The sequence below is a fragment of the Pundamilia nyererei genome, unplaced genomic scaffold (genome assembly GCF_000239375.1).
Source record: "Pundamilia nyererei isolate P.nyererei 1_Seehausen unplaced genomic scaffold, PunNye1.0 scaffold00001, whole genome shotgun sequence".
Taxonomy (NCBI): Eukaryota; Metazoa; Chordata; class Actinopteri; order Cichliformes; family Cichlidae; genus Pundamilia; species Pundamilia nyererei.
This window is the reverse complement of record NW_005187402.1, coordinates 11,130,077-11,146,860: the sequence shown is the minus strand read 5'-3', so window position 1 is coordinate 11,146,860 and position 16,784 is coordinate 11,130,077. Positions and strand designations below refer to the sequence as shown.

The 16,784-nt window shown below is 43.7% G+C and overlaps 1 protein-coding gene across 3 annotated transcripts in view; it reads right to left on the bottom strand.

Moving 5' to 3' along the window:
• ndst1b (N-deacetylase/N-sulfotransferase (heparan glucosaminyl) 1b) overlaps nucleotides 1-16,784 on the bottom strand; it is a 50,953-nt gene that overhangs the window by 32,924 nt on the left and 1,245 nt on the right. The window contains exon 1 of one of the 3 annotated variants that reach the window (XM_013915982.1): nucleotides 16,723-16,767. The exons of 1 other annotated variant lie outside the window; for it this stretch is intronic. The gene's annotated coding sequence lies outside the window, so the exon portion shown is untranslated. Of the gene's footprint in view, nucleotides 1-14,278; nucleotides 14,475-16,722; nucleotides 16,768-16,784 lie in introns of those variants that run through there. One more of the 3 variants, XM_005719858.1, reaches the window with a different exon arrangement.

The window sequence follows — 16,784 nt, the reverse complement described above, 5'->3', positions numbered from 1 at the left end:
GATGTGCTGACTTCATAATTGCAAGGTTAAGTATTTTGTGAATACCGATCCACACCAGGTGGCCAACACACACTGACCTTTTAGTAAAGAAAAGACCATCTGGATAAGAGGCTGGCCGTGAAGAACTGCACTAATAAATCACACAATCAGAATCTGAATTTCATACAGGGTGAAGATTGTTTAGTACTCTTCAAAGTTAATGCAATTACTCTAACTACCACAATTATTTCACAATTTGACGATGGCTTCAAGTTATCCTCAAACACCTTTCACTGCTTTTTTTGTTAAAGCAAAAATCCTCAGTTGTAGCTCAGTGGGCAAAGGATAGGAGTCAGTGGTTTGGCAAAGAATGAACAGCCCGCGGTAGACGCCAAAATAAAAATGCCACCCCTTCTTTCAGTGAATCAAAATTTGTTTTGAAATAAGAATAAATTCTGAATTGGAGTCAAATCGGTAGACTGCCAATGATTACCATCCTTATGTAACAGGCATTTGTGACTCTTTTGTAATGCTTTATGCACCAAGTAAGAAAAAAGCAGAAAGATGAAACGAAAATAACAGTTACTCACTGCTGTGATATTATCCTTTGAGTCACAAACAGTCTTTTGTTTTATTGAGGGCTCTAAAGTCAAGACGATTTATGAAGAGGTTGATTTTATGCTGGATTTTCTTTTTTTTCACATTTCAAAATGACCCAGGCACATGGTATAATGGCAATATACAGTGACCAGCCACTTTGTTAGGTACACCTGCTCAACTGCTACCAGCAGTAATCAGTGGATAGACTGCTGATGCTGGTCTATAAAGCTCTGAATGGTTTAGGACCAAAATACATCAGTGACCTCCTGACCTGAATCTTCCAGATCCCTCAGGTCTAGGGATGGGTACCGGTAATGGCATCGGTTCCGACATAAACGGTAGTAACCAGACCGAAAAGCAGCGCACATTTCGGTGCTTTATTTCGGTGCTTTTTTTTCCTGAGATGTCATACACTTTGGATTCTAGCCAATCATTTCACCTTTGCAAGCGTAGTAGGCGGGCCCAGGTACGTACGTTCTATTAGAGCAGAGCTACAGATTAAAAATGCCCAAGGCGAAGCGGTCAAAAGTCTGGCTGTACTTCACAGCAAAAGATGCAAACTCAGCAGCCTGCAACAAGTGCTTTAAGCTGATACTGTGCAAAGGAGGTAACACCTCGAATCTGATGAAGCACCTGGCGACGCATAGCATTTTGTTAAAAGCCGAGAAATGCATGGTATTTGATAGCTTGCTGCGAGACCTCACACCATGCACATCTACTGCGGGTGAGTTGCCTGTTATTGGACGCGGAGTTAGCAACATCCCCCAAGAACCCGAGGAGTACAGTCCTGGCCCCTAGCCCTGCCAGTATAGCAGAAATGATGATGGATGATGATGGCAGCAGCAGCTGTTCTTCTCTGAGTGAGTGGCTTAATGTTGTTCGTGTGTAATTTACGTTGAGTAGGCTAACCACGTTATTAAATTAATGCACGTAAGGTGAACTAGCAAACACCGTCGTAGTTACATGCAGCTGTCTTCTTGTTTGACGGCAGATACTCCCTTCACCCTGGCCAAAAAGGCTAAAATGACCAAAGAAAAAGTGGAAAACAGCTAAACATGAGAGGTTTTTGGACAAAGTTTGTGTTTTTTTTCCCCATTGATTAAGCACTGCTTCCAGCCAAGAGTGTTACCATATATGCCCTATAGCTGCAGAAAAGGCTAGCATTGTTATCTTTTTTACAAAAAAACAGCTAAACATGAGAGGTTTTTGGACAAATTGTGTGTTCTCCATTCTTTAAGCACCGGTTCGAGCACCGTTTAAGCACCAGCACCGTTTCAAAAGTACCGGTTTGGTACTGGTGTCGGATAAAACCTAAACGATACCCATCCCTACTCAGGTCATCTGGATCTGTTTTTTTTTTATCAGTTCCCAGAGTCAGAACCAGACACGGAGAAGCTGAATTCATTTATTTGAATAAAGCACCAAATTTGCAATGTTTCATTTTTAAGTTTAAATTCTAAAACTTACATTTTAACTACTGATTTTATCCATCTATTTTAAATCATCCTTTTTATACGTTTTTATTTTTTTAATGTCTTTATAAAGCACTTTGAATCACCTTGTTGTTGAATTGTGCTATATAAATAAACTTGCCTTGCCTAATCAGAAAGTCACATGACAGCAGCTCAGTACATTTAGGCAAGTAGACGTGGTCAAGACGACTTGCTGAAGATCAAGCTCAGCATTAGAATAGATATGAAACGTGATTTAAGCGACTACGGACACACGACCTGGCACCAACAACCATGCCATTTCACAAGCATTTCAGAAACCTCTGATGTACGAGGGTTAGGGAAACACCCCCAAAACAAATCGAAAGAAAAATTGGTGCAACATAGCATCATGATATTTTGCGTGTTGATGTTGTATTGATACACCAAACATCAATGTTTTATTAAATAAATAAAAATACTTATCTCCTGCACCACCATCCTGAGAGAATATCAGTAGAGCAAACTGATTAATTACATTAAATTAAAATCCATCCAACACAATTAAGCTGCCTCTTAATTCAGAGCAAGTGAATGGCTCAGTCGCATGAGGGGTAAATGGGACAGCAACCTGCTTGCACTAAAAAAAAATAAATATATAAATATAAAAAGTGGATGTCTGGTGATTATATTGATTGTTTCCCCACATTCTCCGACTGATTGCAAATTGTGGTGATTGAACGGTTACCCAGACCTTAAGGGTGCTGCACAATTACAGCCACGTTTAATCGCAAAATGATTGCAGAGGTCGCCTGATAAGAGGCAACCTTTCTGCAAAAAGTTGCATATTGCAGATTGCCAACATGTTGCAATCGGTCTGAATGAGCCTTTGTCAATGACCACAAATCGAGAGGACTCAACACAATTGGTTGTAACGTATAAAACAGGAAGTTTGCTGAGCGCAAATATAACCCATCTTCAAATAACTGCTTCCAGCAGTATAACGCACCACTTTACAAATCTCAAATCATGTCAAACTGGTTTCTTGAACACAATAACGGATTCACTGTACTCAAACAGCGTTATAGTCACTAGATCTCAATCCAATAGAGCACCTTTGGGACGTGGCAGAACAGGAGATTAGCATCAAGGATGTGCAGCCAATAGTGATGGGATTTCCGGCTCTTTTTAGAGAACTGGCTCTTTTGGCTCGGCTCACTAAAAAGAGCCGGCTCTTTCGGCTCCGAACCGGCTCTTCAGGTTGTTTTGTTGCTTTAATTAACTTATTATTAACAATAATATAAAATTATGCACAAAAGGAATTACTAATGTAAAAAAAAGTGGTTTTATATGTGGTGGCCCCTAGAGACAAAGCACGTACAAACTCCAAAACACATTCCTAGAGTTAACTGAACTTCCAAATCAGAGCTACCTAGATCACTTAAATTACACAATTGAAAGCATATGTGTATGGTTTGTGTATTTATACACAAGCACTCATATATATTCAAATCATTTAAAAAAATGTTCATTTACCTGTTACTACCACACACCAAATCTGGTCGTTGGTACTTCCTGGCTTGTGTAGCCACTAGGTAACAAAAGCTCAACACTGCCCATAGCATCCTGGAACACTTCTGTTGTGTTTTGTACGTGCTTCAGAGTTTGTACGTGCTTCTGGAGTATTTACGTGTTTTGGAGTTTGTACGTGCTTCAGAGTTCGTACGTGATTTGAAGTTTGTATGTGCTTTGTCTGTAGGGGCCACCGTAAATATACTTTTATTTATTCACTCCACATAAAATGTAATAAATAAATCATATAATACAAAAACCAACAAGTCACAGTTCAACTTTTAACTATATAAATTTTCCGCTTTTTCCTTTTAAACCAATTTAAAGTGAAACAACACAAAACACTGCAAACCACAACACAATTAAATATAAATTAAAATATGAAAACAAAAATAACATGCATATTCTCTGTCATATGGGCCTGCATGAATAAACTTTCTGAATCCTTTATCATCCGCAACTGAAAATAGCTGTGGATGATTACTGTACCTTTCTAATGTGATGTTGTCCCTGGTTCTCTTTCTCTCTCTCTCTCCCTCCCGCTCTGTTCCTGTGCTACTGCCAGTGTAACTACCGTCCCTCCCCCCTCTGCCCAGCGCAAAGCACAAGACTGGCGTGCGGAGTGAAGCGGAAAAAAGTGCGAGAGAGAGGGTGAGAGAAAGAAGAAGAAAAAACCCCATGGCTCGCGATAAGGAGCCGGCTCGCGTCGTTTACGTCAAAGAGCCGGCTCTAAGAGCTATTTCGTTCGCGACCGACACATCACTAGCAGCCAACAAATTTGCAGCAATTGCGTGATGTTATCATGTCAATATGGAACATCTCTGAGGAAAGTTCCAGCACCTTGTTGAATCTGTGTCATGAAGAACTGAAGCAATTCTGAAAGAAAAAAAAAGGGGTCCCGACCTGGTAATAAAGGGGCCAGTGAGCATAAATAAGCAAAAATATCCTTGCACAATGTTTTTTATGAAACATTTGGACCTTCTGAAAAACTTTTTCCCTGCATGGAAAACAGTCAAGGACAAAAAGACTGAGGCATCCTCATGATCAGACATGCTTCCAACTGACATAAGAGTACACAGAACACATGTTGGGCTTTTTGAAAACATCTGTAGGCTCAGAGAAGTCTGTCAGGCAGGCAGGGTAAACAACATGGTTACTAGCATCTCACTCCCCCATGCTAGCCAGGCCTGTCAATCACATGAATCAAGCTAGTGGCTGCAATTCAAGTGGTTAAAGGAAGCCCGAGACACGGAAGACACGAGCTACACCGCACAAACAAAAACATGGCAATTTATTTAAAAAGGAAAACAGACACAGAAAGACAAATTTGAGTTTAAGGCTCAATGAAACAAAACACAACAAATGTGTAGCTAATTGAGATGTTCAGCTCAAAGAACTGCTGTGGTGACAACTTGAGCAGCAGGTTCAAAAATATGTAACAGAAGAAGAAAGAAAATGCGAAATCTGCCACTGAACAGGATGGGACAGAAAAGAGCAGAGAAGCGAAAACATGCAAAGGGAGGAAGACGAGCGCATCGGAACAGAGGAAATCTAACAAAAGACAACAGAACACAGTCGGAACACAGCGAAGCCGAGCACAACACACCAGAACAGGCTGTAATTGTGTTGTGCGGGACTGACCCCAGCGCATCCCAGCAGGCACTGCATGATGAATGGGCCTGGCGATGACTACATCCCACTCCCCTCCTCCTCCTCCTTCTCACATGCTCTCTTCTCTCCCTCTCTTCTCTGTCGCCACTGTTAGCCCTTCTTCTGTCCCTCCCTTCCCCAAAACCGCACTCTATTCAGCTGCTGCCATCCCACAAGATTAATTTGCATTCAGTGCACTTAGTCCTCGTATTGTGCTCTGACACAATGACATATTACAGTGCACAGCACACCTATTAAACATATAGTCTAGCTTGAGGGACGATGCTTTTTTTTTTTTTGCTCGATGGTTATGATAAAGTACAAATGTGTGCAAGCAAGAACCGTGAGGGTAGAGCTTGATTGGTTACAAACACAGAGAGGCTCTGACACGCGAGTCCAGGCGGAATCATTACAGGAACAGTTAGATAACCTCGATTAATGATTTACTAGACCCAAACTAATAAACTGGGTCAGATTGTGTTAGCGGCGGTAGCGAGAGCAGAGAGACCTTCAGGTTAGGCCGCATGAGAGCGAACACCAGCAGTAAGAGCGAACTAAAAAAAGGAAAATTAAAGAGAGAGAAAGAAAAAAAAGTGATAGAGGTGTTGGTGTTACTCCATCCTTGACCCTAAGGACAGAGACAGTAATGCATGGGAAATGGGCTTTTTCCTCTAGCTTTTTAAGCTGTTGTTTCTCTTTCTACTGTTCCATCCTAACAATGTCCTGGGAGAAAAAAAAAATAGGGATACAAAATTTAATTTGCTACACTTTCTCTAGCCATCACCCACTGTGCCCGGGGGCAAAAGAAATGGATTCTGGAATTTATAAAGATGAGTGAAATAAAGAAATAAAACAGGGCACTCAGGAGAAGGCACCAGAGACAATGGCACAGAGGGTGGCAGGGAGAAACGAGAGCAGAGTTGGAGGAAAGCGGAGGGGCGGGCAAGAAACTGGGAGACTGTTATGTAGGCCAGACATGAACTCTATGGTTATCATAAACCAGCGCTGGGGCGCGGCCAACTAAAGACCAAGGGGTTACTCAAACAATCAGATGAGGGTGATGATAGCTGCCACTCCTGACGCTATCACGGCTAAACACGGAGGTGACTGAGGGGTTAACAAGTCATTACCTCACCCTGTTGCACTCCCAGGGGAGACACAGCATAGAGTTGTGGCAGCAGTGTATATGTGTGTGTGTGTTTTCCTCAAAGCCTGAACTGCACCTTTGGGCTAGCACTCAACAAAGGGAAGCTCAGCAAAGTGACGTCAGTACGGGGATGAAGCCAGCGTGCGGGAAGAAAATGGGAAACAAGGGTGTGGAAGATGGCGAATGGGGAGGTTTTGGATCGTATAGTGGAGTCACATTACTCCCCTGCAGCTCTGCTCTACCTGTCACATAAGCACTTTGAGGACTCGACACAAAAGCCTGAGCCTTCACAACTTCAAATGCCTGCTTTGCTGGGGCAGATCAGAGGCATTGGAGGGATAAAGGAAAGAATAAAGGTGAAAAAAAAAGTGCCAGGCTTGCTCAATGTATATTCACAGGATCCCCGTCATGAATATCATTATCGGATTTTTGACTCTTATTTCATCCACTACTCAGTCCTACAGTTTAAGGGGGGAAAAAGGGAAGGGGGGAGGTTCCATCTCGGCCCACTGAGAGCCAATGAGCTCGGTCAAGCTGCAGCAGAGAGTTGGAGGCCATTACTAAGAGAAAACAAACACAGACCTCTGGCCAGGCACATACAGCCCGGCCCAGACACCTGTGTCCCATTCACCAAACATATCCGGGCACTTAACACTCCACAGAGGGGGTAGGGTTGTGTTTGTGTTTTCAGGCTCGCACACCCCACTAAAGTTCCTTCAGTTTGGTTTCTTTACTCAAACAAGCCTCCCAGCCTCTCTGCAAGGACCGAACGCTCGCTGTCGTACGCTTTCCGCTGAGAGCGGCCAGCCGTTACGCCGCCTGACTGTCACAACTGACCCCTCTCGAAGCTGCGCCCTTTGAATAAAAACTGGCCAAAAACCTGGCAAAACAAAGCTCATTCATCCTGCTGTCATTTGCAGTCTCCAGCCATCCTTCTGTCTAGGTACCCCAGCTGTGTCTGGACCAACCTCCGCCAACACCTGTCCTGCACAGACAGGGACAGCTACACACACACAGGCAGACACATATCTCTCTGCCACCCAGGATGAATGAGAGACAGCAGGCTAGGCAGACGTGGCACCGCCTCGGATCAGTGGAGGGGTACGCGCGGAGCTGCCAGAAGCTAAACCTGGGGTCGGCACCGTCACAATTCTTTCCACCTCAGCAATTCAAAATGGAAAAGAGGCGTGTCATCAGCTGCGGTCACTTTGTAGCGCTGTATTCTCAGTGTCTCGGTATGATTTTATGAACTGATATGGAGATGACCCATAACCCTGAGGATGACTCACAGTTTCCAAACAAAGATGAAGGGGGAGGAAGAAAGCGGGACCGAGCTGTTTAGATGTATTAGCGGCCGTTTGCATGCTAGAATGTTTTGTTTGCTCTGAAGTCAAATACACTCGCAGATGGGAGCCGACTGGACACCAGATGACTTGCTGTGATGTGGTAAAATCGTCTGCTTTGGGGCCAAGAGACGGGAGAGAGGGATAGAGAAGAGAACAGGGGCACTGGGCACCAGATGCCCTACAAAAGTCAATGCAGTCCTGGTGGGATGCCACCACTCTGGCGCGGTCGACTCTCAAGCAACTGGACGGAGAACAGAAAAGAGCGTGCCACAGATCTGCCTGCTCTTATGTTGTATTGCCGTCCCAACGAACAACAACTATCATTACAGGCTAACAAAGGAAAACTAAAACCTCTACCTGACTTTGCGTAGGTGTTCACTGCCTGCTTTTTTTTTTTTCACAGTATCACGGCTAATCGTGACAGCGCTGTAAACACAAACTCGAGTTGGCAAACAGAGAACACGGGTTGCCTGACAGCGTGAGGTCAAAGCTGTGATCTTGTTTAGGCTCGAGGAAGAGCCGTCAAACAGCATGAACACAGGCCTGAGCACTGCAAAATACAGTACAGACACTGATTACACTGTCAGTTATCTGTAAATTGGTACACTTAAGTACATCTAATGCAACCTGCTACACCTCCTTTTGTGAAGGTCACAATTTGTGCGCATGTTAGCAGCTGTAGTCCGTAGTGCTCCCGAGTTTGGAAAGGTTATTCTAAATTTATTCTCACTTCATGATTAAGAAAAAAATGATGGAGCTTGTACTTGTGTGACACGTGTGGTCTTTGCTTTTTGTGAAAGCTACTTCATTGAGTCTGTTTCACACTTGGTGGGTGGATTACTGGGACCCAAAACAATGCAGTGCAGAGACTGAAGTAGTTTCCATGGCCTGTAGTCAGACAAACATAAAAGGGAAGTACTTTATAATGACAGCATGAGACTACATTAGGGGTGGTGCAAGTAATCAACGCAATCAAAGCCCGGACAATGCATTCCAGTGGAGAACAAGCTGCAGCTTAAACTCACCCATGATCACTTATAGTGAGTACTAAGACAGAGACCCAACAACGTGACGCTCTACAAGCACTGCAAATTGAAAATGGCTTATCACAAGTACGACTGCTACGCGCAGGCACTTGAAGAAAAAGCATCCAAGAGTGCTTTGTCAAGACTGCAGCAAGCGCAAGACACAGTATTGTTTACTTTGTGTCCTCATCCAAGCACGGTACATTACGATTATAAACACGAGAAACCCTTCTGTTAGTAGCAGACGCGTTAAAATTGATTTCGAGAAAATGGCCTGAATGAACGACTGTTGGTAGAGGATGTAAATCATTTCTGTTATTTCCCTTGCCCACAGATTATTTTAACTGCACATTACTCCGACTAATGAAATTAATCTATGTCATAACAATTTGGTTATGACAACAATCATCCGAGTAAAAAATTTTTAAATATAAATCAAGGAGAGGGCTGCTGTAACGTAAAGTAATTCAATTAATCAATGTGTCACAGCAATACTTTTGAATTTCAGGACCAGTACTTTTCTAATTAGGCGTCCTATTTATTAGGGCTAATATAATAGTATTATTATTAATGTGCTAACAGGGCAGGTAGTGAAATTAGGTGAAGATTAAATAACTGACATGCAGTATTCAGGTGGGGAAATACATATTAACCTTTGGAGCAACTGTTATATTAATTGACTTATTAAAAAACAATCATTAGATTAATTTTAAAAAAGTGTAATTATTAAGTGGTGCCCCATATTATATTCACATGCATGAAAAGCAGTGGTCAAATGTATATTTAGTATATGGCACTGCTTAACAATTTACTAGTTATTAGTTATGCAATTTTGCAAATCTTGCAAAATTCCGCTTAAACCTTAAATTCTCCTACTGCCTGTTCCTCAGTGACATACATGCAAATAGATGAACTTTTCTATTTAGAGTAAGGGATGGATGCTATTTGCAACTAAACTGTATACAGACTGAGACATGCATGCGTGAGAGCGTGCACACATGCCAGTTCAACAGTAGGTGAGAGTATGTTTGTGGTATGCGTAGTGCAGTCACACACGGCCGGGGCCACGGCAACTGAATAAACACAACCACCCTCATCCCCGCCTCCACCACCACGCCAACTACCGTTACCTATCTTCCCTCAAAGTTCATGTAAATGAGCTTTAAGCACCAAACCTATAGTTTAAAATATAATCATCATTGATTTCTAGTGTAATATGTAAGACGGGCTTAAAATTTAAAATACCTGGATGCGTTAAAAGCATTTCTCAAAGCAACACCGAGACAAATCACTGACAGATCTCTAACTCAGTTGGGAAAAAAAAGAGCAAACCAAACATCTAAATGGACAAAGGAGGGAAAAAAATCTAATCATATCCGATGACTGATAGCACTTATGATGAGGATGGGGGGGTTAAAATATCCGGCGGTGAAGTGGTGCGTTCCCATTACGGCATCTCTCCATCTCTGAAAATGGCTTCATTAACAGACCTGTGCCGAGAGCTCCCTCGCCGAGCGTACGAACGCGCAGTACCCCGAGGGTCCACCGGAAAGGCTGAGGTGAAGTCCATTAACACCCGACAGCTTGTTTTTTGACCACTAAATAAAACAAGATACTTTTTCTCTGTCTGCAGTATAAATAGCCTTTAGCTTAGGGGCTGGAGAGCACGAAAACTCTCCACTCGAAGTAGAAAATTAAACCCATTGATTTAGTGCTGTTGATCTGGAGGAAAGTGAAGATGTAAAAACCCGTACGAAGAGCAAGGTCACGCAATATTCAGAAGCCCGTGGACCTGAGAAACAGCTTCTTATCAAAATTTATACAGAGGGTAGCCAAACGAGGCTCTTTTGTTATTCATTAGAAGCAATTTAACAGCCAATCTTTGTTCAGTGTAACTCCCGCTGTGGGCCTAATCAGAGCACAATTGAGTTTAATGTACTAAAGACAACTGATGTTTTTCCTACTACCTCATTCATTCATTGTATCTTTTTCTGGATGAGCATGTCAACTAAATGGCCTAAAGAGATGTAAAGGTCTCTATCTTAGCAGTGGTAAGGGGAAATGGGTGTGATAAAAAAAAAAAACCCTGTTCCCTGCCATATCTCATGACCTGTCTTGCTTTTCTGGCATACATTCTGACCCCTCAGGCAACTAGAGCCGGCTACCTCGAAGCCCATGACATAGGTCTTAATTTCCCAGCACTTACACTCCAGTCATGTGTCATTTGATGAAACACAACACCCCAGTTACCATTATTTGTCTGGATACAGGATACTCTGGAATGTATCGGATTCCTGCCTCAGGGGGTATGCACCTCGGAAACATGGTCCTACCTCCACCAGCGACTCTCTTCCACCCTCCTCCCCCAACCCCCTCCGCTTTCCATTCAGTAAAATTCCACTAGAGGCCTGCTTGATTCGCACTGCCTCATCACCGATCAGCCTAGCACGCATCACAATAGAGGAACAGTTTATTGTATTGAGGGCAGTTTTCCTCCTTTGCGTCACACTGCCAGCTAAAGAGTAAACATCACGCTGAACTCTACCTTTTGTGCAACCAAAGTTGAAGCCAGGTCACACTGCCATCTGTGCATGAAAGCAGGTCCCGGAGCTCTTAATGAAATTCAAATAGAAAAAAAAACGATTTTGTGCTCTGGTGCAACAAGGGTCACAACATATCTCCCCCTCCCCAGAGAGCAACAGTTATACCATGCGGTACTTGGGCTGGTAGTACGGAGTATCTCTGAGTCACTGGCCGGCGTAATTCAGTCTAGGGAATTATGACAGTGGAAAATCATTTCCCCGGGCCGGGGATGGGAGGCCATGGCTAATCGTTCAGTAATCTGATCTGCCTGCATACTGTAGCATTCAGCTAGCCTCGCCAGCCACTCGCACATGTGGACACACCTACCGCCTGCCAACTGTCTGGATGGACGCTAGCGCCATTCAAAGACAACTCTCCAGGTTTTCCCGAGGATTACAGATGATATCGGATCATTTGCTAATACTCGGTTGTGCTGCGCTGTCTGAAATGTATTTACTTTTCTCCTGCTCTCCAATACGCCTCATGGTAGCCCAGCCTAAGCCCAAAAATGCCACCTCCACATTCCGGGACAGAAAAGACACTTAAACGCAATCTACTTTTTAGAGGCTACAGTGGCGCAATCTGCCTCTCGAACTCTGGCTTATTAATCCAAAAGCTTCATTTTAATGAGGGAACATCTGACTTTGTCTGTCAGACAGCAGGCTCTAGCTGGGTTTACGTCCAATTGCAGATTCCAGTATCTTGTGGAGCTAGTGGTGTTGTAGTAATATGTGAATAAAAACCATAGGGAGCAGCTCTGTGGCACAAAGCAGTGCTTATAACCAGCAGAGAAGGTTGAGGGTTGTTGGGGGGGGAGTTGAGTTTGGAAAGATGCCTGGCTTCGGCCTCACACTAAAGAGAGGTCTGCCCCCCACACACAGAGTGGAGCTACAAGGAGCAGTGACATGGAAAAATACAAGCGCTGGCAAGTTGTTGGGCCCTGCAGCTCCCAACAATTACTGCACATAGCTTTAAATGTGATGATAGTTACTGCTTACAATTAAATTTACATCCACCTCTACAAGGAGATAAGCAACGACGAAGGGCTGGAGCCTCTGATCGACAGCCGATCTCCCTCTGTTCCCTGTTAAAACCTTAAAATCTACAATGACATACTGCCTGTGATCATGCCTCATTCTGATAAACGCTCAAGACGCGCCTCGGTGACGCGATCTGTCATACAGCATCATATCCGCGCTATTTTATCAACCTGCGTGTATGTGTGTGTGTGCGCGCGTGTAGGCATTGTAGCCCTGCCGCGCTGTTTCACAGGTATATCTAAGTGAAAAGATGTTGATATATGATCAAATGGATGCGGCAGCAGTGGCAGCCTTCATCAGCTGAAAGCGCTAGATCACAGCATGGTTGGCAGCCAGTGGGAGCAGTCAGATGGAGGGTTAGAACAACCAGACAAACAGTTGGCACGGATAAATAGAACACAACTTAGGATCCGGCTTTCCACAAAATTTTGACAAACAAATGACAGCAACCTCACTCCTTAAAAAAATATAATCTGAAAATGGAATAAGCCCCACTTTTTCTCTCTCTCTCTCTCCACAGATGCAGGGTGGGACATTTGATAAACAACACATGGCTTGGGAATAGCAAAAAAGGAAAAGAAAAAAAAGTTAAGCAATGGTCAAATGAATCTCTTGATACATAAAATCAGCAGGGCACTGCTTTTCACTTGCAAAAATTTGCTCTGCAGCTGAGGCAAAATGCAGGGAAAGTCCTTGTGACTTTGCCAAATACATTCTGAGCGTGAGTCACTGTTCTTTAGTAATCTCTTAGTCACTTGAGGTGCACACTTCCATGCTCCAACGCCCCAAGGCAACAGATTTCAGGCAGGTCTGGACTGCCTACCCCCCTTTTTTCTCTCTTTTCTTTTTTTTTTTTAAGTGTTTATAGTTTTTAACGGATGCGGTGCTTGGTGGAGGCATGCATTTGCTCTATTTTACGCCAGACAAGAGCAACAAAGCAGGCTCACAGAGAGAAGACACAAATCGTATCTGAGCCTTCCTTCTGTGAATGGCTGGAGCCCTTTTACAACAACCACCAAGCCACATGTAAACATATCAGAACCGGGTGCCTTTCTCGTGCATTTGAAAATGTCCCACTTTCTCAGAATACAAAAACCCCCTCATCTGGTTAATAATTTGACCTAATCAGCTTCACATTATTAGTTGTAAACAGTTAGTAAATTAGAAAAATCAATAAACAAACACCAGCATTTAGATGACTCCTACAGGTATCTGATAAATCCCATAATAACAGCTTTTAACAAGCAAGTTTCAAGAAAAAAATATGATCACCTAAATCAAATGAAGTCATATTAAAGCACTAGTTACACTCCCGTGCTAATCTTTTGTCCACCCTCTGCCACGCGCAGCAGACACTCGCATAAATCTGTTATTTTACGCACACTATCATTCGCCTTTTTAACCACAGCACTGTAACAGGTCTGCTGTTAACACTGCGGCCGGATAGCGCAAACTTATGGGAGGGCGATAATTTCCTAACACCGTGCACACTGAGCCACAAAGTTGTAGAAAGCAGTTCTGCTCGGTGCCGAGCTGTGCCGTCTGGTCCCCCTCGATAAAGGAATTCCTGTGAAAATCACGGAGCGTTTCTATCCTGAGCACAAACTTCCACCCGACGCGCTCCACGACAATAACGTTAGCCCCTCGATCACCGCTGCTACGTGGACGAGCGTGAAATCTGTGCCGAGGGGCCGCCACCATAATAACAACGCCGGGGCTTTATGTTCCCAGCTAGTGGGCAGATAGAGAAAGAGAGGGAGATCAGGCCGAAAAAAAACTGGCCTCATCTCCGTCTGCGCCAGACAACTAGCCTGGCCTGGGGAGACCGAGCGACGAGGCTTTCGGTCGCCTACCAAATAGCAAAAACACCGCGACGCTCCGTGCGGTCGTGTCGATTTTCACTCACCTTGTCCGTATGTGACGACGCACGGATGTTGTGCACACGAGGCCGGCCGGGTTGAATGTGGTGATTTAAGCGCGCCGGGCTCACGTCGTCTCGGTTTGCTGTCGGCCGTGATGTGGAAGCGGGCAGAGCGGACTCGGCTGGGAGAAATCGGGAAATGTGAGAAAGACCCTCTCTCCTGCAGCTCTGTGCACAGGCAGTAGCCCATAACTGTCGTCAGGAGGCGCCAGCGCGGCGCATTTTTCCTCCTTCTGATATGCGCATGCATGCATACAAGCTACAGAACTCCCCAAAGAAATCACTGTGCGATCTTGTTCCTGCAGGAGATTACTGCGGGAGCGTCCCTGATCGACAATGCGGAGATTATTTGTCTTCTTGTGCTTCCACGTTTGTCGAAAACTATTACAATTGCACTTAAAAGTTTTTGATATTTTTTTTGGAAAATGGGTAGTTGAGGGAAAGGAATGCTATGCGCACAAGGAGCCAACATTTAGGTCATTTAACCGGTTTTGCATCAGTCTCTGTTTCCTTATAAGAATCACTTACAGTGTTGAGTCATAGTGGCTTTATCACTGCATTACTACAGTTATCCTTTCACACTACGGTATTTTCATTATCTTGTGAAGGATATGTCTAATGGAATACTTGTATTTGCAACCATAGTCTTGGTGATGCTTAATAATACAAAACATTTGTATTTGTATTTCATCAAACATCAATATCTTTGAATCATCTGCAATAAAACTGGTGACGACGGTCCATAATAGCCTAAATAACAACCAACTGTCTGTCGTGTCATGTGCCAAACAGATTCACACAGTATCAAGGCGATGACTTCTTGAAGCAGCTCTGTAACACGAAGCATCTGAGATGCGGCAGCACACCTACACGTCCTCTGACCTTGTGACTCTTGCAGTTGGTGATTTTAATTACAGGCCGGTTAATCCGAGACAAAGCCGTTCTTCAAAACAACTGGCTCACATGATCAAGGAGAAAGGGTCAGAAAACTCATTAGGACAAAAGGGCTGTGCCCAAAAGGTTTGCTTTGTTGTGCTATAGGGCAAGAGACTGCCTGTTCACCCCATTTGAAGAAAAACAACAGGTCAAGGCCAGTGGAAATTTCTGCTCCCCTATTATGTAAATATGATTACTCAAACCCTCAATCATTAACAAATGGAGCCACCTATCTGATAGAATTCAACCAGTTTATACTTGAAATCTTAAATCTAAGTAAGAGATCAAAAGAAAAAGGACAACATGGGGATTTTCCACTTGGAGGTGATCATAAAGAATCCCAGACGCTTCATCTTGACTTGCTAAAGGGCAGCTGCATGCTGCCAGTGCTCCAGACCTCCATCTAATCCCTGCCCTCTGACTCCACAACCTCTCTGACCTTAAATAAACATTAGGGACTTAGTTGCCATCTGTAATCTTCAACATCCTTTGGCCCACTAATTGGAGTTTCACACCGCAAAGACACCCTGACCTGAATCAGAGCAGGTGGATAGACAAACTATGTGTGCGTGCGTGCGTGCGTGCGTGCGTGTGTGTGTGTGTCGAGGACACAATTGGCTTACACAAGCTCTCAAACATCAACCAAGCAGTCTGTCTGTCTCCTGTTTTCCCCTGTCTCCGGAAATAGCACTTTACAGCCTTTGTTTACAACAAATATCTCTGTATCAGCACCTCAGTTAAGCAAATAAAGCATTAAAGTCATCTTAAACCTCCCCACAGGCTGTAAGCGATATCATATTAGGTCACTGATTTTTTAAGACATACTCAAAAAAACACCAGTTGCGTTTTCTGTTTTTGGGGTAAATTAATATTATACACCTTCACAATAAACAGTTCGTGTCATAGAGCCAAAGGGAAAAGCACACAACAAAAACACACTCAGGTTTACACCCAAGGTGCAGATGGACGAGTCGGGGTTAGTATTTCTACTATGCTGACGGTTATTCTCTGATATTTACGTTCCCATTTTATTTTATCGTAAACCTGATAGTTTCTTGAAATAGAGCGACATCCTTAGGTGAAACGTGGCTATCTGACCCGCGGTGCATTGTGGGCTTTTGTAGTCTCGCAGACTACACAAGATTCCCACATCCCGCTAAACGAAACACATCCTCAAACTGACTCCTGATAGAACACATCCTAGACTTGAAAGTAAAAGCAATAGTCAATTTAAAAATGTGTCGCCTTTCGGCCAGTGTAGAGCGAGGTCTGCAGGGTTGCCAGTTCTGCAGTTTTCCCGGAACTGGGCTACAGTTAAAATGCTGCAGAGTAAAAATTATTGGTTAAGTAGACACATTTCGAAGGAACTTACATGTACATCTATAAATACAAATTCATTTTTGAAAAGAAACAATGCATACATGAATTAAGCAGTTATATACATGTTTACATATCCCAGCAAACTGGTTCTAGTTCACATGTCATCCACTTACAGGTACTCTCTGCCAGCCGCTGCCTGTACCGCTACCAGCGTTGGCTGATGTGGGCGCCAGTT